General features: G+C 45.8%; 1 protein-coding gene and 1 long non-coding RNA gene across 9 annotated transcripts in view; one reads left to right on the top strand and one right to left on the bottom strand.

Annotated features, from left to right (window-relative positions):
* OCLN (occludin) overlaps positions 1-6,605 on the bottom strand; it is a 54,787-nt gene extending 48,182 nt beyond the window's left edge. Inside the window, exon 1 of one of the 7 annotated variants that reach the window (XM_025447363.3) lies at positions 6,455-6,605. The gene's annotated coding sequence lies outside the window, so the exon portion shown is untranslated. Of the gene's footprint in view, positions 1-3,308; positions 3,462-4,984; positions 5,107-5,263; positions 5,284-5,311; positions 5,491-6,266; positions 6,380-6,454 lie in introns of those variants that run through there. The other 6 variants (XM_025447360.3, XM_025447361.3, XM_025447362.3 and 3 more) reach the window with 6 other exon arrangements.
* Positions 6,606-6,608: 3 nt separating this feature from the next.
* Positions 6,609-23,532, top strand: part of LOC118354116 (uncharacterized) — a 24,311-nt gene continuing 7,387 nt past the window's right edge. Inside the window, exons 1-2 of one of the 2 annotated variants that reach the window (XR_007406970.1) lie at positions 6,609-7,479; positions 21,001-21,083. This is a non-coding gene — a long non-coding RNA (uncharacterized LOC118354116). Of the gene's footprint in view, positions 7,480-14,502; positions 14,580-21,000; positions 21,084-23,532 lie in introns of those variants that run through there. The other variant, XR_004814111.2, reaches the window with a different exon arrangement.

Below are 23,532 nucleotides of genomic sequence, written 5' to 3'. Positions count from 1 at the left end.
ATTAAGCACCTACACTATACCATGGGGACCAGCAGAAGTACTTTGAAAGGTCACACACAAAAAAGAAACAACTATAACAGGCAGTTATTTAGTTATTAGGGCTACGTGATCAAGTACAGAACAGAGATAAGCAGAGAAGGACCAAGACTTAAAGCAATAGAGAAGGAAGCTGGGGGTGGAGGGCAACGAGGGTCACTTGAGCAAGACCTACAGTCTGAGCATATTAAACAGTAGGATATTTTTTCCTTCTCAAATAAGGTTCATGCAAATAAGGTATTCTGTTAGGAAAAGTAAAGAAATTCAAACTCTCTAAATTGTGTTCTTTAGAATCGATGGCAACTATCCTTCACATCCGTAAGGACAGTCAATTCCAAATTTCTCAGGATAAAATACTGCCCAAATGTAATTAGGTAAAACTTCAAGGATGGGAATCTATGAATGTTAGGGACACCAAGATCTGGGTGTAACTAGCACCCAGATGCACACACAAATGGGCAACTCTGGCCATTAGCACGTTACAGTGTTCAGCAAGAGTAAAAGTCCAGACTGGCTTCCAATACGATGTTCAGAAAAAGAACATTAAAAAAAAAAAAAAAAAAACCACTGAATTTAAACACTATTAGGGGCATCGGGGTGGCTCAGTCGGTTAAGCAACTGACTCTGGACTTCCACAGCTCAGGTTGTGATCTCAGGGTCAGGAGATCAAGTCCCTGGTCAGCCTCTGTCCTTGGCACAGGGTCCGCTTGAGACTCTCTCTCTCACTTTCCCTCTGCCCCCCACCTCGACTCAGGAGCACAGGGGCGCACGGACACTAATAAATAAATCTTTAAAAAGAAAAACTGAATTTAATCATATTAAATGTACAACTTCAGTTCTGAAGCTGAATGTCAAATAGTGACAAACTGACCTTAGAGGAATCTGAGCCCTGTAGCGAGGGCTCACTCATTCAAGACTGTGCCAAAAATTCCAGGCTCCATGGTAGGTTTTGTGTTTTGTTTTTTTTTAAGATTTTATTTATTTATTCATGAGACACACATACTGAGACTAGGCAGAGGGAGAAGCAGGCTCCAACGCAGGGAGCCCGATGTGGGACTCGATCCCAGGACCCTGGGATCACGCCCCGAGCTGAAGGCAGACACTCAACCACCGAGTCACCCAGGTGCCCCCGTGATAGTTGTTTAAGTAATCTCTATGCCCAACGTGGAGCTCAAACTCACCACCCTGAAATCAAGTCACAGACTCAAAAAAAAAAAAAAAAAAAAAAAAAGTCACAGACTCTACTGACGGAGCCTGCCCGGCGCCCCTCCATGGTGGTTCTTAGAAATTCTAAACTAATCCAGACTAAGGATGAAGTTCAAATTTTGTCAAAAATTCAGACACCAAAATCCCTTTCCAAACTGCTATTTCCTGGATTCAGAGGTTAGTCATCATATCTCCTCTAACACTAGAGATTTTATATCGTGAAGCAAATAACTTTAGGAAGTTTATCAAGAACAGGTCACGCCATATCGGCTTCCTGTCCTTTTCCTAGATTAACAAACTGGTAGATGAAGCCTGAGAATCTTCCGCACATCCCTGTGCACAGACGGCATGGTCAGGCCGACGCCTCTGGGACTGAAGAGTGGAATCGAAATAGGGCAAGAGAACAGACCACTTATGTCCACCTAGAGGGAGGTCGTTTTGGTGACCACAGACAAGGTGGGCTGGCATACCCAGATCTGCAGGTGACAAAACACCAGAAAGGATAACTAACTCACCGGCTGCAGGCACATCACATCCTCTGCAGGGCTGGAACAATGAGCTAAAATAAACCTAGTGTTTTTTTTTTAAAATATTTTATTTATTTATTCATGAGAGACACAGAGAGAGAGAGACAGAGACATAGGCAGAGGGAGAAGCAGGCTCCCTGCGGACACCCCAATGTGGGACTTGATCCAGGGACTCCAGGATCACACCCTGGGGCCAAAGGCAGACACTAAACCACTGAGCCACTCAGGCGTCCCAACCTAGTGGTTTTAAAAGCTCACAATATGTGGGGACAAATTCTACTTCTCTTCCTTGAACCTCACTACTCTCCTATCCCCAAGCGCAGGGGATAAGCCTGACCTCCAGGCTGGAATAATTAAAAAAGATGATATATTAAGAAAGATGAGCAAAAATATTCACAGCAAGGTGGTTATCTTCAAAGTGAGACATTTTTCAGTGTTTAGGCACTTAGGTACATTGTATCCATTTTCAAATACTGGTGACACCAATAAATCCTTTTACAAACATAGACTCATTTTTTAAAAGTGCATTTCTTTGTAAGAATTCCAACAAAGTTAACAAGCTACCCCAAACTTTGGCAGTATTCACATACAGCGCTTCGATCTAGAAAAAACAAACCTTCTGCATCACCATGAGATCTGTACATCATGTTCCAACTAGGTGCCTCTCCAGGGGGTGACAGACTGACTGACCAAGAACCAGAAAAACCATGTGTTAAGACAAATGACTGAAAAAACAGGAAATGTTTGGCCTGGACAAATCAACATTAGAAGGACCACTACAGCAGCCTTTAAGTATCTGCAGAGCTGTCTTTGTAGTCCTACAAACCTTTCTTTGAAGAAAAGATACTCAGGATCAGATTTCACATCAATGTTAGGAAGCCTCTCCCTTACCCTGACTCCACACACCCTTCAAAAATAACAAGTAACAATTTGATCTCAGGCCATGTATGCAAAGCTCAAGTTGTTTGATAGTCTGGAGAGACTGTGCTGCATGAAGGAACTCTGATGTCTCCTTCAAGGCAGTATGGGACTGTGCTTTACAGTCACAGCCAAAGGTGGAAAAAAAAAAAAAAAAAGACCAAGAACAGACTTATCCAATCTCCAGTAGGACAATATTAACATTACTTGCTCAATAAATGTATGTTGAATGGAAGATAAAACTAAATGAATGAAAAGGATACAGGACCTGGCCTAAGGGGCTCAATGGCCATGGTCACAGAACCTGTACCATGTGAGTAACAGGGACATAAGTCAAACAGCTGACTAAGAGGAGCTTAAGGGATACAGGAGGCTCTTCTTAGTAAACATGTAAAGTAGATTAATGTTAAAACATAAAAAAAAAAAAAAGTTCTCTTGAAAATGTTTACTGGCCAAAGCAGTCCTAGAAGAAATCTAAGACAAAAGTCTGAAAATGCTATGCCCCTGAATACTTATTTAAATCAACTAAATAAAAGATAAAACTTTATCATATTTAAGAGCCTATTTCTTTTCAATTACACACAGCAAATAATTTGCCTTTGAGAAGTTTTTTAGGGGCACCTGGGTGGCTCAGTGGTGGAGCATCTGCCTTCAGCTCAGGTCGTGATCCCGGGGTCCTGGGATTGAGTTCTGCATCGGGCTCCCTGCATGGAGCCTGCTTCTCCCTCTGTCTGTGTGTGTCTCTGCCTCTCTCTGTGTCTCATGAATAAATAAATAAAATCTTTAAAAAAAAAAAAGAAAAGAAAAGAAATTTGTAAAAGTTGTGCCTAGTATTAAATGATTCTATTTATATTTTGGCACCTAATTAGCAAACTATCTAAAATTTTTAGATTAGGCAGCTTTTGCAATAGATAAGCTCTGTATGGGAACCTGCATTTTAAACTCTCCAGATGATTTTTAAGCACACCATGTATTTTCAGCATCGCTACCTGATTAAAGGCATCTATCCCAGAAGGGCCTTGATCTTGACATTCCCTATCTACAAATGGGCAGACACCTGCTGTTTAGCTCTTTTCTTAAATACCCCCTCCTCAGAGGTGCCCTCCCGGTCACCCACTCCATCCACCAAACCCACTGTATTTTCAGAGCAAATTCCCTCCTAATTATTATTATTTTTTCCTTCTCTCTTTTTTAAATTTTTTAAACGGCCACCATCTCCACCCCAACTGGAATAACAGCTTTACAAGCACCTAGATGTCGGGATGCCTGAGTAGCTCAGCAGTTGAGCGCCTGCCTTCGGCTCAGGGCATCACCCCAGGGTCCCGGGATCGAGTCCCACATCAGGCTCCCTGCATGGAGCCTGCTTCTCCCTCTGCCTGTGTCTCTGCCTCTCTCTCTCTCTCTCTGTGTCTCTCATGAATAAATAAAATATTTAAAAAAAAACAAAAACAAAAACCAAGCATCTGGATGTCTGTCTTGATCATTACTCTTCCACCTGGTCACTAAAATCCCTGGCACAAAGTGACTGATCAACCAACATCTGATTTATAAAACGAAGAGCCCACACTGTCCAGATGGGATTTCTACACGGCTGTGAATGCCTTTAGGTTCTTCACAACACTAGCGCTCGCTAAATACAATCCTGTATGCTCAACCAGATTAGTTAAGTGCTTAGAATCTCAAGGAGAGAAAAGAGTGAAACACACAACCATATGGACATCACTTGTTAGATTGTTGAAAAGCAGGATTCCAGGCCCCACATCTGACCCATGAATCAGAATCTGTGTTAATAAAACCCCCAGGTGATTCATACCATAGTCAAGATTAGGAAGCATGGGGTTAGCCTCCAGGCTAAAACAAAAGCTGTAACAAAACTCCACAAGTCTTTTTACCCCAGTATTCCCATAAATAATAACCTGGATGAAAAAAGCCTGCACGGGACTCTAATCAAGTAAGCCTTAAAATGCAATTGAAGAAAACTTCCCTTCTGGGCAGGTCAAAGATGTTCTATCAGTTAATTTATGTGGTCAAGAGCAATCTCTTGTAATTTTGAAAGGGCAGTAATTCCAACATGATCCTTAAGAGAAAAACAGGACGTTTACCGTCACCTCAAACGAGACATGGAAGTATTTTACGAGAGCGCAGGGACTAGTCAAAGGTACAGAGTTCTAGAAAAGCCCCAAGTTGCTCTGGTGTGGAATTTCAAGGGCTGCTTCTTTCCTAGCAGAGCCTCCCTGAGGAGCTGAAGCAATTTTCAAGCCACACCATTTGTAGTATTTCCCCTGGCGGTGTTTTACCTGTAAACTGGAGTTCTGGTAAGATCTACCTTTCAGAATTGGATCATGAAAGGATACAGAGGACAAGCGTCTTTTAGGACTGGGCCTGGCTCTGAGGAGGACTGCCCGGCGCTCCCCTGCCAGCCTCCCCTCCATCATCTCACCAGGGCAGCACCTACTAAATCAATGCCAAGGCCCCCACGCAGGTGCTGCTTGGGGCAGACGCTCTTCCTGTGGTCGCGCCATTTGCAAGGTCTACCTTAAATCAACAGGAAGACAAAACACACGATTCATTCGTACTGTGCAAACGAAATAAAGTTGGGGGGGGGGGGGGCTTGAGAAACCGACCTGTCCTTGAAAGGACTACTTTCAATCACAGCAACAATCGCCCCAAGTGCCTTAACGGGAAGGTTCCTCTTTTCCAGGGATCCCAATAATACGTCTATTGTGCCTGAGGGCCACCGCGGCCCTGGAAGGCCGCCCCTTCCCCGCCCCGGCTCAGCGGCTGCTCGGCCAGGTGGGCGGCCCCCCGGGCTCGGGGGCTCGGGGCTCTGCAGGGCGCTGGGGGCCGGGAGCGCAGGGGTCGCGGCCCCGGGCAGGTGCATGACCAGCCGGGCCGCCCCGAGGCAGGAGCGCGGCGGGGCCGCAGGGGTCGCAGCCCCGGGCAGGTGCACGACCAGCCGGGCCGCCCCGAGGCAGGTGCGCGGCCCCGGGCAGGTGCACGGCCAGCCGGGCCGTCCCGAGGTAGGTGCGCGGCGGGGCCGCAGGGATCGCAGCCGCGGGCAGGTGCGCGCCCCGCCGGCGGGCTCTCGGCTCCGGGGCCGCGGCGCGAACAGCTTCCCTCGAAGCGCAGCCCCGCTCGGAGCCGAATCCCCGCCCCCCCAGGCTCAAACGGACGCGGGCTCGCGGCGCGGCCACCACCGGACGCCGCCGGCCCGGCCCGGCTCCAGGGCCTCCCGGACGGAGCCCGCCGCCCCTCTCCCCCCGCGACGCCCCGCGGCTGGGTGCGGCGGGCTCGCTGGGGTCGCCCCGGCCGGCGAGCGCACCCCCGGCTGCAGCCCCGCGCTCGGGACCCCGAGGAGGCGGGCGCGCCCTCTGCCCGCCGACCGCGCTGCCGGCCCGCCCGCCCCCCACAAAGCCCAAGGGTGCCCGCTCCCCCCGACTCCCGCCAGTCCCAGCCCGGAGGCGAAACCGCCACCGAAACCCGCGCCGGGCGCCACCCCCGCCCCTCCGGGACCCGAGCCTCGAGCCCGCGCGGGGACCCCGGCCGCCCCGCGCCCCCCGCCCCCGCCCCGCAGCTCACTTGGCGGCGCACCTGACGCCGAGCGCGGCCCGCACGCAGCCGGGAGCCAGCCGAGGAATGCGGCCAGCCCTTCGGCGCTCGCCGGCCCCCGCCCCCGCCCCCTCCCCTCCCCCCCCCCACCCCGTCCCCGGGCATGCGCACCGGCGCCCCGCCCGACCTGGAGCCGCGCGGCCCCGCGTCCGCCTCACCTGTTGCGCCGCGCGGGCCCCTGCGCTCGGGCCGCACCCCGGAGCCCCGCCGCCTCCCGCAGGGACGGAGAAGGGGGCGGTGGCCGCCGGCGGGAGAGCGCGGGGCGCCGCCTCCTCCCTCCGTGACCCCTTCACCTGAAACTCGGGTGGGCGGGGGAAGGGAGCGGTGGGGGAGGAGGCGGGAGGACCCCGCCCTGCGCCGCACACCCTCGCCCGGTGCAGTTAAAGGGACAGCGCAGCCTGGCGGCCCGGGCGCCCCGAGGTGGGGGTGGTCCCCCGAGTGCCCCCGAGGTGGCGGTGGACCTCGAGATGGGAGTGCCTCCCCGAGCGCCCCCAAAGTGGGGGTGGAACCCCCGAGCGCCCCCGAGGTGGGGGTAGACTCCCCCCAAGCGCTCCCGAGGTGGGGGTGACCCCCCAGCACCCCCGGCTGCGCGGCCGGCGTTTGGCGGAGGGGCGTTTGGCGCCGGGCGGCCGACGGAGGGGACCGACCCTGCAGGGGTCCAAGGGTGCTCGGCCCTCCTGCGCCCTCCTGACGCGAAAGGCACGACCGTGCCCAACACTTTTCTGCTCTGAAACTTTGGTTAAAATCTGCTTCTGCCTGTGTCTCTGCCTCTCTGTGTGTGAAATAAATAAATAAACAAACAAACTAAAAAAAAATTTTTTTCTTGTTGGAAAGAAGCAGCCGTAACTGGGAGATCTCAAAAGTCGCTCGTGAATTAAGGAACTGTTTCGGAATCCTAGAGCCAGACCAAACGGAGCAGCGCTCACAGTGGTTAAATGAAGTGGAGAAGGAATACAGTGTCCTCGGTAAATTTGCCCTCAAAATAAAGTGCATTTTGGAGTTCACGTTATCACCAGCTCAAGGTTGCAAACTCTCCCCACCCCCGCCAAGGGATTTAAACCATTTTAATATTCTCTTGGCTTTGGGAGTAAAAACACCCTCGTTCTGTGTGCTAGGTTTTATTTTTTGATTTGGAGGCTGGTTCCCTTGGAGTGTCCACTTAAGAAAATTCATGGTCTAACAGGTAACGTGCATTTTTTTTTTAAGATTTTATTTATTTGACCAAGAGAGCACAAGCAGGGGGAACAGCAGAGAGAGAGGGAGAAACAGACTTCCGGCTGGGCAGGGACCCCAGTGAGGGGCTTGATCCCTGGACCCCTAAGCCAAGGCAGTAAGCCTAAGGACTGAACCACCCAGGCACCCCATGTATCCTTTTATTTATATATATAGTATATCAATTTGGTTTTTAAAACTGTACTGTATGGGGCAGCCCTGCTGGCTCAGGGGTTTAACACCACCTTAGGCCTAGGGTGTGATCCTGGAGGCCCCAGGCTCCCGTGTCAGGCTCACTGCATGGAGCCTGCTTCTCCCTCTGCCTGCGTCTCTGCCTCTCTCTCTCTCTCTCTCTCTCTCTCTCTCATGAATAAATAAATAAAATCTTTATTATTTTTTAAAAATATTTTATTTATTTATTCATGAGAGACACAGAGAAAGAGAGGCAGAGACGCAGGCAGAGGGAGAAGCAGGCTCCATGCAGGGAGCCCGATGTGGGACTCGATCCCGTGACTCCAGGATCACGCCCTGGGCTGAAGGCAGACACTCAACCGCTGAGCCACCCAGGCGTCCCTAAATAAAATCTTTAAAAAAAATAAAACTGTACTGTAAGTTCCTCAATGTTAAACACAGAACTACCCTATTGTCCAGCAACGACACTACTAGATAATGACCCACAGGATGCAAAAATACAGATTCCAAGGGATACACACACCCTGATGTTACAGCCGCACTATCAACAATAGCCAAACCATAGAGAGAGCCCCAATGGCCATCAACTGATGAACGGATAAAGATGTGAAATATAAATATATATATATGAACATTGCTAGTCATGAAAAAGAATGAAATCTTGCCATTTGCAACGACATGGATGGAGCTAGGAGGTACTATGCTAAGTGAAATAAGTCAGTCTGTGAAAGACAAATACCAGATGATTTCACTCCTATGTGGAATGTAAGAAAGATAACAGAGGCACATATGGGAAGGGCATAAAGAAAAAAAGAGAAGGAAACAAACCATAGGAGAGTCTTATCGATAAAGAACAAACTGAAGGTTGAAGGAGGGAGGGGAGTGGGGGATGGGCTAGGTGGGGGATGCAGATTGAGGAGGGCCCTTGTGATGAGCCCTGGGTGTTGTACGTAAGTGACAAATCCCTGAATTCTACCCCAGAAACCAATATTGCACTGTATGTTAACTACCTAAAATTTATTTTATTTATTTATTTATTTATTTATTACCTAAAATTTAAATTTAAAAAATTATACTCCAGAATGTTGCAGTTTTAGTTCTCGCATTTAACTCTCAGGCTAGAATATAGGTCTCTTAAATTCCTGCTCTGCTTTGTGTTCCAATCTGGAATGTCAGCATTGCTAATTAATTTTTGTCCAATCCCACCCATTTCTCTGCCTTTAATTAAGTGGTTACAGATGTGACTCTCCCATAGGCAGATCTTTAGGCACAATTCAATACTTAAGGAAGTAAAAGCATAATATAAATATAAGGTATTTGAAATGATGACAGCCTTAATGCGTAATTAATCTAATTGTGTGTGTGTGTGTATGTGTGTGTAAGCCAGTGCTACAATTATTTTAGCATGACCATGTAGGTTTTGAATGATGCAGTTTAAACTGGTGTTGTTAACACTGGGGAAGTCAGGTTAATCCTCTTAATGTTCGCTGTCAGATTACTGAAATCTCCAAACATTCCATTCAGTTTATAATTAAACAAGGGAACATTTCCTAATACTCTCAGATTTATAAACACGTCTATTATTTTATAGCGTACTTTGACATGTTCTGAAGAGAACTTACAGGGTTTTTTTTCCCACTTTTTAAGAGTTGCAATGTATTTCTCATACCATACCATAAAATTCATCCTGAATTTTTTAAAGGTGTTCATACAAGTCACTGGTTTTCTGTACATTCTGCAGGTTGTACAATTACCACCACTGTATAACTCCAGAAATTTTGTGCCATTAGCAGTCACTCCATTGCCTCTTGCCTCCAGACCCTGGCAACCACTACCTTTCTTTCTGTCTCTATTGATTTATCTACTCTGGACATTTTGCAGGGTAATACATTAATGTGGATAATACATTAATACAATAATGTGATTTTATATGGATAACACAAGAGTGGCCTTTTTTGGCCTCTTAGCATAATGTTTTCAAGGTTCATTCATGTTACAGGACCCGCCTGTACTCCATTCCTTTTTTATGGCTGAATAATATTTCATTTCATTGCATTGCATGGATATATACCACTGTTGTTTAAACTTTCATCAGTTGATGGACATTTGGGTTATTTCTATTGTTTGACCATTATCAATAATGTTGTTATGAACACGCAGGTGTTTGTGTGGACATACGTTTTCAATTCTCTTGGGTGAATTAGGTTTTTAAATTAAACTTCTTGTTATTTTTAGAGACTAACTTAAGGGCGCCTGGGTGGTTCGGTCAGTTAAGCATCTGCCTTCCACTTGGGTCGTGAGCTCAGGGTCCTGGGATCGAGCCCCACATCTGGCTTCCTGCTCAGTGGGGAGTCTGCTTCCCCTCTCCCTCTACCCACCTCCCAGCTTGTGCTCTCTCTCTCTCTCTCAAATAAATTTAAAAAATTTAAAGGGACTAATTTATGCATAAAATATTATTTTTCTTATTCCCACACTAAACCTGAACCCAAAGGCATGTGTTAGGGTGGAGGGTTAGTTGCCATATTTCATTTGCTTCCCAAATTAATTCACCAACCAGTTTCTGAGGGCTTACCACGTCAACAGTAGTGAACAAAATCCAAAAGTCCCTGTCTTGGCAAAGCTTACATTTCAGTGACTGCTGAATTCATGATAATGAAATAATCAGATTTATTAAGTTAAACTATACGAATTGGTAAGTTTTATCAACATTTTAAACTACAAAATGGCATTTTCATATAGTTCAATTTAACACTGAGCTAAATTTCTATTGGAATATTGTGTATGGGACTCCTGAGTGGCTCAGAGGTTATCATCTGCCTTTGGCTCAGGGCATGATGCTGGGGGTCCTGGGATCGAGTGCCGCATCAGGCTCCCTGCATGGAGCCTGCTTCTCCCTCTGCCTCTGTCTCTGCCCGCCCCCCTCTCTCTCTGTGTCTCTCATGAGTGAATAAATAAAACACTTTTTATTTTATTTTATTTTATTTTATTTATTTATGATAGGCACACAGTGAGAGAGAGAGAGAGGCAGAGACAGAGGCAGAGGGAGAAGCAGGCTCCATGCACCGGGAGCCCGACGTGGGATTCGATCCCGGGTCTCCAGGATCGTGCCCTGGGCCAAAGGCAGGCGCCAAACCGCTGCACCACCCAGGGATCCCATAAAACACTTTTTTAAAAAGAAATATTGTGTAGTGTTTTTATTCCATTCAGGTTAACTTCCCAAACAACACTCACAACATTGAAAAATGTAAAGACGTTGTTCTTTTAACTCTTTCCTAATGGTGTGCATATTAGTTAGTAGTTGAAAATGTTCAGAAAGAAAAGCCAGCCTGAAAACTTAAACACATCATTCTTCAATAGCAAGATAAAGTTTGTTAAATGGGGCACGATGCCATGCTCAATGTAATCATGACATGCGATCATAAGTTGTGGCAATGTTTTAATTATTTTTGATCAACTATTCCTTCCGCAACTCAGTAGTGTTTTTCAACTATCGTACACTATTGAACATTATTTGATGAAAATTCTCATGACTCAGAAACCAAGTAAATATTATTCTCGGAAGACCTATGATTAGAAATTTGTTGGTTTTACATGCAATCAAATGAATGATAAGATTTAAAAAAAAACAATTTTTCTTCCTTCTTTTCTGTAAAGGAGAAAGTTCAGAGCTCAAAATATGGCATCAGAAATGTGAGTTCAGATCTCAATGTTGCCACTTAGTAGCTGGATAAGATGAACACACAGGGAAATTAAACTTCACAGGCCTCTTTTTTTCTCCACTGTAAACATGGGATAGATGGTATATAGCACTCTCTTCCTAAGGTTGTTGTTTTTTTTTAAACATTCTTTTTTTAATATTATTTTTTAAAGATTTTATTTATTTATTCATGAGACACACACACACAGAGACACAGTCAGAGGGAGAAGCAGGCTCCATGCAGGGAGCCTGATGTAGGACTTGATCCCGGGTCTCCAGGATCACGCCCTGAGCTGAAGGTGGGCACTAAACCGCTGAGCCACCCGGGCTGCCCCTCTTCCTAAGGTTGTTGAGCAGCACTTGGGCCGTTCACCAAGACAGATCATATCCTGGGCCACAAGAGAGTCTCCATAAATTTAACAAGTCATTGCTGTCTCTCATCTGCCCCAAACAATCCCTGTCACATGATTCTTCCATAAATATTTGTTGGATGAGCAAATGAATACAACCCTGATTCCCCATTCTAACACACCTGTGGAGCCATGAGCCATGCCCATCTTTCAGATAATGTCCTGTCACTTGAAAACAGCACATTCCTTCACAGCATTTCAAGGCTTACATCCCTAGAACTAGGTTTCAGAGGAGAGAAGACAGCAGGATTAGAATATTTCTCCTATGCCTCACCTGCTTAGTGCACGAATGCGATGATTGGCATTTGGTCAAGGGCAACTCAGTCTGGAGTTGGTGAGGGCCTGGCCTAAAGGGCCTCTAGGTTCCCCATCCAATCATGAATGATGAGAGTCCCAGGCCCTGGAGGGTGGTTTCCTTGGACAGATTTATGGAGGAATTCTTGAGGAAGTCACTGGGAAGGCAATTTCTGAGAGGATGATGAGACATGGTGAGTAAAGCTTTATTGCCTAAATTCCTATGTATTAAGCAAGATCCTCCTGGAAGGATCCAAGGTTAAACAGAGAGAGTACCTGGATGGGAACTTCAACAAGTGGAGTGACAATAATTGCAAACACCATCACTATCCTGTGCCAGGCTCTGTTCCGTTTTATGGACTTTCTTTTTTTTTTTTTTTTTTTTTTAATCCTTAGAACGATCTTATGCTACAAGTAATTCCCCCGTGTGGAGATATCTAAAGCTCAGAAATTTTCCTTCGTCTACTCAAAACGTCTGCTAATTTTAAGAGTTGGGATTCAGCCCACGTAATCTAATTCCAGAACTAATGTCTTAACAGTGTTACTATACTCTAGAACTGCTTTATTTTTTCCTCTCTAAAAAAATACTCAAATTCCTTTAAACCACCTACCCATAGAAAGACCTCAGAGTTGCAGCTATAGGGGGAAAAAACCCAAAAAACAAAAAATCCAACCCTAAAAAAATGTCTACCATGGAGTATTATGGATAAAAATGAGCCAATTAGCAATTCTTCCAACAATGTGTTGAGTCTTTCAAATATATTGAACAAAATAAACAAGCCAACCCTCGCTCAAAAAAACACAGTATGACTCCATTTATATAAGGTTCAAAAACAGGCAAAACTACCTTGTATCACTTGGGAATTCTAAACATTAAGTGGCAAAAATACAAAGAAAAGCAAAGACATTGTTATCTTTCTTTTTTTATTTTTTTAAATTTTTAAAATTTAAAAAAAAATTTTTTTTCATTGTTATCTTTCTTAAGAAAATAAAGGTAAGAGTGGAAGAGAAGAGTGAGATGTGCTTGGGGTGCTGGCAATATTCCATTTACTCAGGTGCAAGCCACATGGCTATTACTTTTATAACATTTATCAAAAACTACAGGTATGTTCGATGCACTTTTTGTGGAGACTTTATCTTCCATAATGAACATTTTATTTATTTTTATTTTTTTAAGATTTTATTTATTTATTTATTCATGTTAGAAACAGAGAGGCAGAGACACAGGAAGAGGGAGAAGCAGGCTCCAGGTGGGGAGCCCAATGCGGGACTCGATCCCAGGACCCCGGGGTCACGGCCTGAGCCGAGGCAGCCACTCAACCCCTGAGCCACCCGGGTGCCCCAATAATGAATGTTCTAAAGAATACTTTAGAGGCATTCTTAACAGTTGGTTGGAGACCTACATTTAGTTTGTTTTGTTTTGTGAAAAAAATTCCTCGAATACAAGCAGAAAAGAACTTTCTAGGATCAGGGTAAATTGAGACCATCATCTGAAGGGAGAGAGGGAGGGCGTCAATCTGAGACAGAGCGCTGCCACAATTATGCGGAGGAGGCCAGAAAAGAGACGTGGGGCTGATTTGTTTTTGTTTTTTTTTTTTTTTTGGCTGATTACTGTTTTAACCGTATCGGTCATCCATTGCCCTGGGAAATTGGTCTTGCAGGTTCTTTCAGGAACTGACCTTCCTGAATCTTTCATGCTCAAAAAAAGAAAGAGGAAAAAGTAAACATTAACCAAATACTGCAAACATTGTGTTCTTATATCTAATTGTAACTTCATGGGCCTCTTTACCTCTTGTGTCCCCAAACTTAAAAGAGATACCAATAATAAGGACGCCTGGGGGGCTCGCTGGGTTGAGCGTCTGACCCTTGATTTTGGCTCAGGTTGTGGTCTCGAGGTCCTGGGATCCATCCCTGAGTCAGGATCCGCTTTCAACAGGGACCCCGCTTGAGGGTTCTCTCCCTCTCCCTCTGCACCCCCCACCCCTCCCACTCATGCTCTCTCTCTAGGATAAATAAATTAATCTTAAAAAAAAAAAAAGGCACTGGAAATAGTCCTTAACTTATCACAAGAAATCCTAATCCTAGAAAGGTCACTGGAACCGAGATGGAACTCTTAGCCGATCACAAGCTTCCCTTGACATTTTGTTGGCGATGAGTTACAATTCTCCTTTTATTCGGTTTGGGAGCCTCTCCTGGGCAGCTTTTCTGATTTTGTTTGGGGATCAATTAGCAGAAACTTTAGGAGCCTACGACAGGAACACTACGGCTCCTGAAATGTTGGCACTACCCCACACAGGGTGTGGCCCGGGTGGCACGTCTGCGAACTGTTCGTGGAAGGGAATATGTAGTCACTCAAAAATATTTACTCAAAAAAAAAAAAATTTACTCACTCCCAACTATACACCAGACCCCGTTCCAAGCCCTGGAGATACAATGGACTCAAGACACACAGGGCCCCTCACGGAGGCTGACATTCAGGTAGGAGAAGGCTTAAAGCAAAGATGATTAAACCAAAAGTGAACAAGAGAATAATGTCGAATAGTGATGAAGACAAAGAGGTGAAAGGGGCCGGGGCACCTGTCTCACTTCATGGAGGAACATGTGACTCTCCATCTCCAGGTTGGGAGTTCGAGCCCTGCTTTGGGGGTAGAGCTTACATAAACAAATAAACTAGCTAACTAACTTAAAACAAAAAAAAAAAAAAAAAAAAAGGAAGAAGAAGAAGAAGAGGAAGAGGAAGTGAGACGGGCGAAGGGACAGAGAGGCCGGGAAAGGCAGTGCATGGGAGCTACCTAGGATGGCTGGACACCTGTGGCTGGAGGAGGTGACATCTGAGCTGAGACTTTAATGATGAGAAGGAGCCAGCCTTACAGAGGTCTGGGCCAGGAATATCCTAAGGCAAAACCAAAATCGAGGGCCATTTTACACCTTCAAAGAACAGGAGACCAGGAGAAGGGGAGCTGAGGCCTGTGCGAGGTGGAGGGTGTTTTCATCTAACCCACCGGGAAGGCTTTGGAGTGTTTTAGGCAAATTTCTTGCTTTCTTTCAGAGCAAGAAATTTATGTTTTAGCATTTGGGGGAATTGTAATTGTCGATGTAAGCATTTTCTTGTTTTTTGGTTTTTTAAAAATACTTTTGGGTAACACTTGAGGGCTTCTCTTTGAAATGCGTAGCTTCTGAACAGAAAGGACTAAACCGAACTAGAGGGCCAGGGCCATCGGAAACCAAGGGATAGGATCTCCAGAAATGCGAACCGCCTCCTACTTCTCTTCCTACACTCATCTTAATTAGAAAGATTGGTGCGAGCTGCCTCGAGAGGGCGACAGCAAGGGGACTTCTGCAATCATCATATGACTATTTTTCACACTTTTTCTATGTTTTTTGAAATTTCTCAGTGAATGAGCATGTGTTCTTTTTGACAATTAGAAAAAAGAGTTTCCTTTTCTCCTAAGTGACCGTGCTGGAAAATTCAAACTAACAAAAAAGTCGAGAACATAGCACCATGGGCTATAGCCTTCCCCTAAATTCACCAGTTGCTAAGACTGCTGATATTTGCCCTTGCGGGCACGCGTGTGCACACACACACACGCACACGCTAATGTACGCATAGTAATTTTTTTCTCAACCACTGATACTTGTTGATCCTTTTTTGGTTCAGCCTCTTAAAACTTACTTTCAGACGGGGGGGTGGTATACCCCGCAAACTTGAGCAAGAATCCCCAAGAACCCAGACGTTGTCTTACATGTACAGCCACAGTCAGGTGTGCTGCTGTGACACGGTACGCTAGACGGGGTGTGATATGAACAACCCAAGTTTACTTCTCAGGTTTGGAGCATGAAGTCTGAGATCAGGGCGCCAGCACGGTCAGGGGAGAGGGGCAGGTCAGGTTCTGGAGAGAACCGGCTCCCTGGTTGCCAATAGCAGCTTTCTCTTGGTGGAGTGAAGAGGGCTGGCGAGCTCCCTCTGGGGCCTTCTGGGAGGGCAGGCTCATCATCCAGGAGGGGTCCACCCTCAAGACCTGGTCACCCCCCCGAAGGCCCCACCTCCCGACACCACTAGGTTGCTTAGGATTTTTTTAATGTGGGGGGGGGGGCCAGTGGGGAGAGAGAAGCCTTCAGACCACAACAACCACCCCACTGTTAACAGACCCCCGAAAATGAACACTAATACATAATCTTATCTCATATGTAGGACAGGCCCACGTAGCTCCAGTTGTTCTAAAAATGTCTTTTATGGTTTGTTGTTGTTTGAAGATTTTATTATGTATTTGAGAGGAAGAAAGAGAGAGAGCTCGGGCGTGAGCCGGGAGGGGGAGAAGGTGAGGGAGAGAGTGAGAAAAGCAGGCTCCAGCTGAGCACGGGGCCTGGTGCAGGGCCCATCTCAGGATGCAGATCACTACCCGACCCCAAACCAAGAGTGGGGCGCTCAACCCCCTGGGCCACCCTCAACCAGCTCAGCCACACTCAGCCCACTGAGCCACATGGGCGCCCCTGTCGCTGATGTTGTTTTAAATGCCGGAGCCAGTCTCCATCATTCCTTGCATTTCATTGTCCTGTCTCTTCAGTCTCTTTAATTCTTGAACAGTCTCATTAACAGTTTTGTCTTTCGTGACAATGTTGTTTTTAAAAAGAATCTGGTCCAGTTGTCCTGTTGAATGTCGCACCATTGGGATTTGCATGCCCTTCCCTCAGGCCAAATGTTAGATTTGAGGAAACTTCATTGGCAACAACACTAGACAGGTGGTGTCCTGGACTTCGTGCCCCACGTCACCATGAGGCGTGGAGGCTGTGAAGTTGTCCCAGGAGGAATGATGCTAACTTTGCATCAGGTGGTACCTTCCCTTAAAAAATTCTTGTTGTTGTTTATTTATTTATGAGACACAGAGAGAGAGAGAGAGAGACACAGGCAGAGGGAGAAGCAGGCTCCCTGCAGGGAGCCCGATGTGGGACTCGATCCTGGGACCCCGGGGTCACACCCTGAGCCGAAGGCAGACGCTCAACTGCTGAGCCCCCCCAGGTACCCCAGAAAGTTTCCTTTTTGTGATACAACTGTTTTCTGTGCTGCCTTTAAAAAGTCAGCCACTTCCCTTACCTGCATGATATAGGTGCCGAGTGTTTACTTACTGAGGAGGGCAGGTGATGCTGGGAGAGAGCAAAGCGTAGGTTTGTATGGGGCTCTCCTCACGCAGCCCAGGCGATGAGATGTACACTTACACAAGTAAAAACTAATAAAATAAAAGGACACGTAAGGGCTGTGTGAGCGCTGAAGGTAAGAGCGCTCTTCTTTTTTTTTTTTTAAGATTTTATCTTTTTATTTATGAGAGACACAGAGAGAGACAGGTAGAGAGACAGGCAGAGGGAGAAGCAGGCTCCATGCAGGGAGCCCGATGTGGGACTTGATCCCAGGACTCCAGGATCACACCCTGGGCCAAAGGCAGAGGCCAAACCGCTGAGCTACCTGGGGATCCCCTAAGAACACTCTTCTAGGTGCAACTGCTCACCTGGCGCCCAGGTGCTCTTCCTACTCTGTCTCTGTGACTTGCCCTTTGCTCACCCTAATTCCTCTTTCTGGAATGTTCTCCTCCTGCCCTTGTGTCTGCAGGTTCATGTATTAAAACACTGCCATGGCTTTCAGACTGAGCTACCACTTGTTCTATTAAAACAAACAAACAAACAAACAAACAAACCTTAATTTCTCCTCTTCTTTAAAAAGTGGCTTCTTGGGACACCTGGGTGGCTAGGTGGTTGAGCACCTGCCTTTGGCTCAAGGTGTGATCCTGGGGTCCCAAGATCGAGTCCCACGTCGGGCTCTGTGCATGGAGCCTGCTTCTCCCTCTGCCTATGTTTCTGCCTCTCTCTCTGTGTTTCTCATTAATAAATAAATAAAATCTTTAAGAAAATAAAAATAAGGGCAGCCCGGGTGGCTCAGGGTTTGGCGCCTGCCTTCAGCCCAGGGCGTGATCCTGGAGACCTGGGATCGAGTCCCACGTCGAGCTCCCTTCATGGAGCTTGCTTTGCCCTCTGCCTGTCTCTCTCTCTCTCTCTCTCTCTCTCTCTGTGTGTGTGTGTCTCATGAATAAATAATTAAAATCTTTAAAAAAAAAAAAGAAAAGAAAAAGAAAAATCAGTAAGTAAAATAAAAAGTGGCTTCTCCCCATTCGGCACACATTCCAAAATTCAATGTACCTAAATCTTTGGGCTGTTGAGTGTTAAATCACTCTCTAACTTGGATTACATGCTGAGGCCCATCCTTCTAGACTGTACGCGGATTGGAGGGGAGCTCCCCTTCTGACTTTTCTGGGCTCCCGGTGGGCCACCCTTTCTGGTACTTTGCACTTCTATTACGTTGAGTAAATGGACAACCGTCAACACTTCAAAAAACTGTCCCCATTACTATCCTGGTAATGATCGCAAAGAGAAACTCTACTCTTGCCCTCTGTGCTTATTTTTTTTCCAAACATGTTCCTTACAGTAGCAAGTTAACCAGGAAGTTTCCTTTACTCCCTTCCTCTAGACAGAGGGAAAAAAATAACAGGAAACCAACCCACAGCAAACAATGAAGATGAATATCAAATATTTGTTCCTTTCCGTACAAGGGAATTATGCACAATATTAGGTCATCAGAGTGCCACTTGCAACAATCAAAGTTGCTTTGAGCTTTAAGAATTTTCAGTAGGGCAATTTGGCTATTTTTATTGACATGAGGTCAAGTAAAAAAATACAGCCTTTTGACAGAAATAAGTAGATATTATTCCAAGTGTCACCTGGAGGCTGTGCTCTCAAACTTGTGATTCCGGAACTCGGCTGCCGGGAGATGACTTCCTTTCTTTCTGTGCCCCCGTACATCTTGGGCATTGTAAGGAGAGAAATAGCAGGTGCTATCAACCAACTTTTCTGTGTCACTACAACATCACGAGTTAAATATTAACCCCATCTTGTAGATAAGAAAATCTAGTTTCATAGATGATAAAGATTTGCTTCAAATTACACAGCTAGATAAGGCTGGGGTTCAGGGATCCCTGGGTGGCGCAGCGGTTTGGCACCTGCCTTTGACCCAGGGCGCGATCCTGGAGACCTGGGATCAAATCCCACGTTGGGCTACCTGGTGCATGGAGTCCTGCTTCTCCCTCTGCCTGTGTCTCTGCCTCTCTCTCTCTCTCTCTCTCTCTCTGTGACTATCATAAATAAATAAAAAATTAAAAAAAAAAAGGCTGGGGTTCAAAAATACACTCCTTTCTGACCCAAATCCACGCCATCATCATAGGACCGTGCTTTGTAAAGATCTTTTTAAAATGTACTTGACAGGGATCCCTGGGTGGCGCAGCGGTTTAGTGCCGGCCTTGGCTCAGGGCGCGATCCTGGAGACCTGGGGTCGAATCCCACGTCGGGCTCCTGGTGCATGGAGCCTGCTTCTCCCTCTGCCTATGTCTCTGCCTCTCTCTCTGTGTGACTATTATAAAAAAAAAAAAAATGTATTTGAGAGAGAGAGCATAAAAGAGCTGGAGCAGAGGGAGGGGCAGAGAGAGAGGGAGGAGCAGACTCCCTGCTGAGCAAGGAGCCCCACCAGGGACTCGACCCCAGGCTCATGACCTGAGCAGATACTTAACTGACTGAGCCCCCCTGGGGCCCTGGGACCGTGCCTTTTAGATGCCTGCCCCTCTACAAAACTGTGAGGTCCTTAGGTCCACAACACCCACCACAGTGGCTGGTGCAGGAACACCAAACAGAATCGAGTATTTCCCAGTTTTCGTCACTCCTTTCCTTTGCTCACTCAACATCTATTTCAGTCTTCCGTTCCCGCTCCCCAGCAGCTAGAGCCTTCAGGACAGGCTGCCTCCAGCCCAGTTTCCGGGGTGTGGTTTATGGCTAAATATAATCCCGGTTCTTTGGCCAATGATTGTCTCAGGAACTCACACCTCAAGCCACCAGCTGGAAGCTGGACTGGTCCTAAATGAGGACCTTCCTCCCTTCACTTGTGTGGCAGGTAAGGGACTCACAGCACCACAAGATCCTAGTTCGATGTCCAAATTCACTATATGGCAGTTCTGTGGCCTGAAGCAAATCACTTAACCTGCTGAGGCTTCATTTCTCTATCTAGAAAATGAGGGTGATGATTCCCACCCTGGAAGGGTTATTCCTGGCACAAAAGAAATATTCATCAACGGACATTTATTAGGTGTGTGTATTGCCTCTATCAGGACCGTTTCAGCTCCATGCAACCACATCATTTTCGAAGCACTTGAAATAATATGGCAGTGAGAGAGGGTTTTATCTCACATAACTGGAAATACAGAGTGAGCTCTAGGCTCCAGTTCTTGGCCCTGTTGGCTCTGCCTTTTCGGGGTGTGGACTTGATATGAGGTTGTAGGATGGGTGCTGACTACCGAGGAGCAGGGTGACCAGCTTCCAGCTGGATCACAGCTCAAGAAGAGAACTATTCTAGAGTGTGATTTGTATTATACCTATAAAATAGAGGGGCGCCTGGGTGGCTCAGTTGGTTAAGTGACTGCCTTAGCTCAGCTCATGATCTCAGGGTCCGGGATCGAGTCCGTGTTGGGCTCCCCACTTGGTGGGAAGTCTGCCTCTCCCTCTCCCTCTGCCCCTCTCCATCACTGCTTCTCTCTCTCAAAATAATTTTTTAAATCTTTAAAAAAAATAAAATTAAGAAAGAAGACAATATGTGAGGTTTCCTTTGGCGGATTGCATGACTCAACAAAGTAAGAGTACACATGGGTAAGAGTAATCCATTATACACACATACAATTGCTGAAAGATAGACGCACCTAGTGACCTACCACTACCAGGATCCTCGAGGGACAAAACCATATTAGGCCTCCTAAGAAGTGGTGAAATGATGACTGAACCGTCTCCCTTCCCTTTCCTTCCCCTGTGACATCAGTCACGGCAGCAAGAGCGAAGAAAAGAAGAAGACTTCCCATGGGAACTGGACTAGAAGCCAGGAGACCCAGTTACACCAGCTAGGTAATTTTTTTAAGCTTTATTTATTTAAGAGAAAGAGCAGGTGTGCTGGGGGCGGGGCAAAGGGAGAGGGAGAAGGAGAGAAGGGGGGGTGGTGCTCTAGCCCAGCACCTTGAGAGCTTGACCTGAGCCAAAACCAAGAGTTGGTCGCTTAACCAGCTGAACTACCCAGGTGCTCCAGAAACCTGCTATGTGACTTTAAGCGAGTCATTTAATCTGTCTTTACCAGTAATGATAAAAGAATGTCTATTATATTAAAAGGTTTTATCACACATTATTTTTACTATATATTTATTGAAACGTCCATTATTATTATAAAAGGTTTGGAAAGTAGAAAGTGCCAGTAGTAGTTATTTATGCAATATTTAATTCTAAGCTGCTCATGTAGCTCAGTCTGGGGGGAATACAAGACTAATGAACGCATGATCTATGCCACGGGCGCCTGTGGTTCCTGCGCCTCTAGCTTCTGATAGGAACACACAGTTTGGGCCCCAGGTGGCTCCGTGGTTGACCATCTGCCTTTGGCTCAAGTAGTGACTCCAGGGGGTGCCTGGATCGAGGGTCCAGGGATCCAGTCCGAATGGCCCCCCCAGGGAGCCTGCTTCTTCCTCTGTCAGTGTCTCTGCCTCTCTCTGTGTGTCTCTCATGAATAAATAAAATCTTAAAATTAAAAAAAAAAAAACAAGGATCACATAAATATAAAAGTATCTGTTGTGAAAGGAAGATAAAAGTAAAAATGGTATCTGTCGAGTTGTTAAATACATTCCCTCATCATTCCCCCTAAAAATGCTTTTCAAACAGCTTTAAATTCCAAAGAGCACTCTACTTGCTACCCTAGCGCACTTCAGCATCCTCACACCCTGTGTAGCCTTCACATTCTTTCAGGCTTGCCTCAACAGAGCTCTGTTTTTTACTGAGACTATTTAGGCTACTTCATCCTTCTCGAAGGGTCTTTAGAGTCGACCTTGTTTTTCTGTCCTCCACTCCCTCCTCTTTCCCCACATCACACACCCTCTCCGAGTTCCTTTTGCTCTCTTAAGTGCACCTCCTACCAGGGGTGTCCACTAATCCCAAATTCCTGCGTTCAAAAATGCAGGACTTCCGGGGATCCCTGGGTGGCGCAGCGGTTTGGCGCCTGCCTTTGGCCCAGGGCGCGATCCTGGAGACCTGGGATCGAGTCCCACGTCGGGCTCCCGGTGTATGGAGCCTGCTTCTCCCTCTGCCTGTGTCTCTGTGCCTCTCTCTCTCTGTGACTATCATAAATAAATAAAAATTAAAAAAAAAAATGCAGGACTTCCTTTTTTCTTTTTAAGGAGTAAATTTTTGTAGAACACCAAGTCATCAGAATTTTTTATTGTTTAGTCATTAGAATAATTAAAGGTAACTCATCTTTGCTATTCATAAACCAGAGTATTGGCCCTTCACTCAAGTTTACCCAGAACTTGATCCAGCATCATGCTGAGCAGTTGAGTTGCCAGCCAATTTGCAAAGCTCCCACTATGCAATTACCCGGATAGTTGGAATTCCTTAGTTTTCCAGCTAGAAGGTTTTGTTAGGGTGCATTATCAATGTTGACTCAGACTGGTCTCCAGGTATTAGGTTGGCTTAGTCTTTCCTTGAAATGTCAATTATTGCTAGTCTAGCTTTATCATTGTCGATTTTGTGTGTTGCTTTGCTAACCATATAGTTTTTTAAGGCTTTTTTTTTTTTTGTACCACTAACATTTTGGAGACATAATTTTCAAGGAACCAGATTTTAAGATGTGTATGGTTTGCATTCTAATAGAACTCTTTTACACCTGTATGGCTAAATCAGATGTTTTGGTAATTCCCTAGAAATGTGCGTATGACATTTCATTGTTTACATGCTTTTCATGAATTTGTGCTACTTGTATAACACATGACCTGGGATCCAGATTAAATGTAACGAAACCACTGGGTTATTTTTAAATTTAGAAGACATTGTTTTACAATAGAAAATCAATGTGAGCAAACTCATATTCTTCCGTTATCAAATAAATGCTAAGTGATTTTATGTTATGTACCTAGCAAATATCTTCCTTAATTTGTGTATGAGGAAAAGCATATTAATGATACCCTTAGTCTATAGTGTGGTATCATGTTGTGATGTAATATTGACATTTATTTTTTTGTTTAAAATATATTGCTATTTTAGAAAGGACATCAAGACTAATTACCGGGGAAAGGACAGTCTTTTCAGGGAGCCTAGGTGGCTCAGTCAATTAAGCATCTTCCGCTCAGGTCATGATCCCGGGGTCCTGGCATTGAACCCTGCATTGGGCTCCCTGTTCCAAGGGGAGATTGCTTCTGCCTCTCCCTCTGTCCCCTGCTTGTGTTCTCTATCTCAAATGAATAAATAAAATGAAAGAAAGAAAGAAAGAAAGAAAGAAAGAAAGAAAGAAAGAAAGAAAGAAAAAAGAAAAAGAAAGGTT

This window comes from Canis lupus, chromosome 2 (assembly GCF_003254725.2).
Source record: "Canis lupus dingo isolate Sandy chromosome 2, ASM325472v2, whole genome shotgun sequence".
NCBI classification, from domain to species: domain Eukaryota; kingdom Metazoa; phylum Chordata; class Mammalia; order Carnivora; family Canidae; genus Canis; species Canis lupus.
Note: the sequence above shows the minus strand (reverse complement) of the source record. Positions and strands in the feature narration are given on the sequence as shown.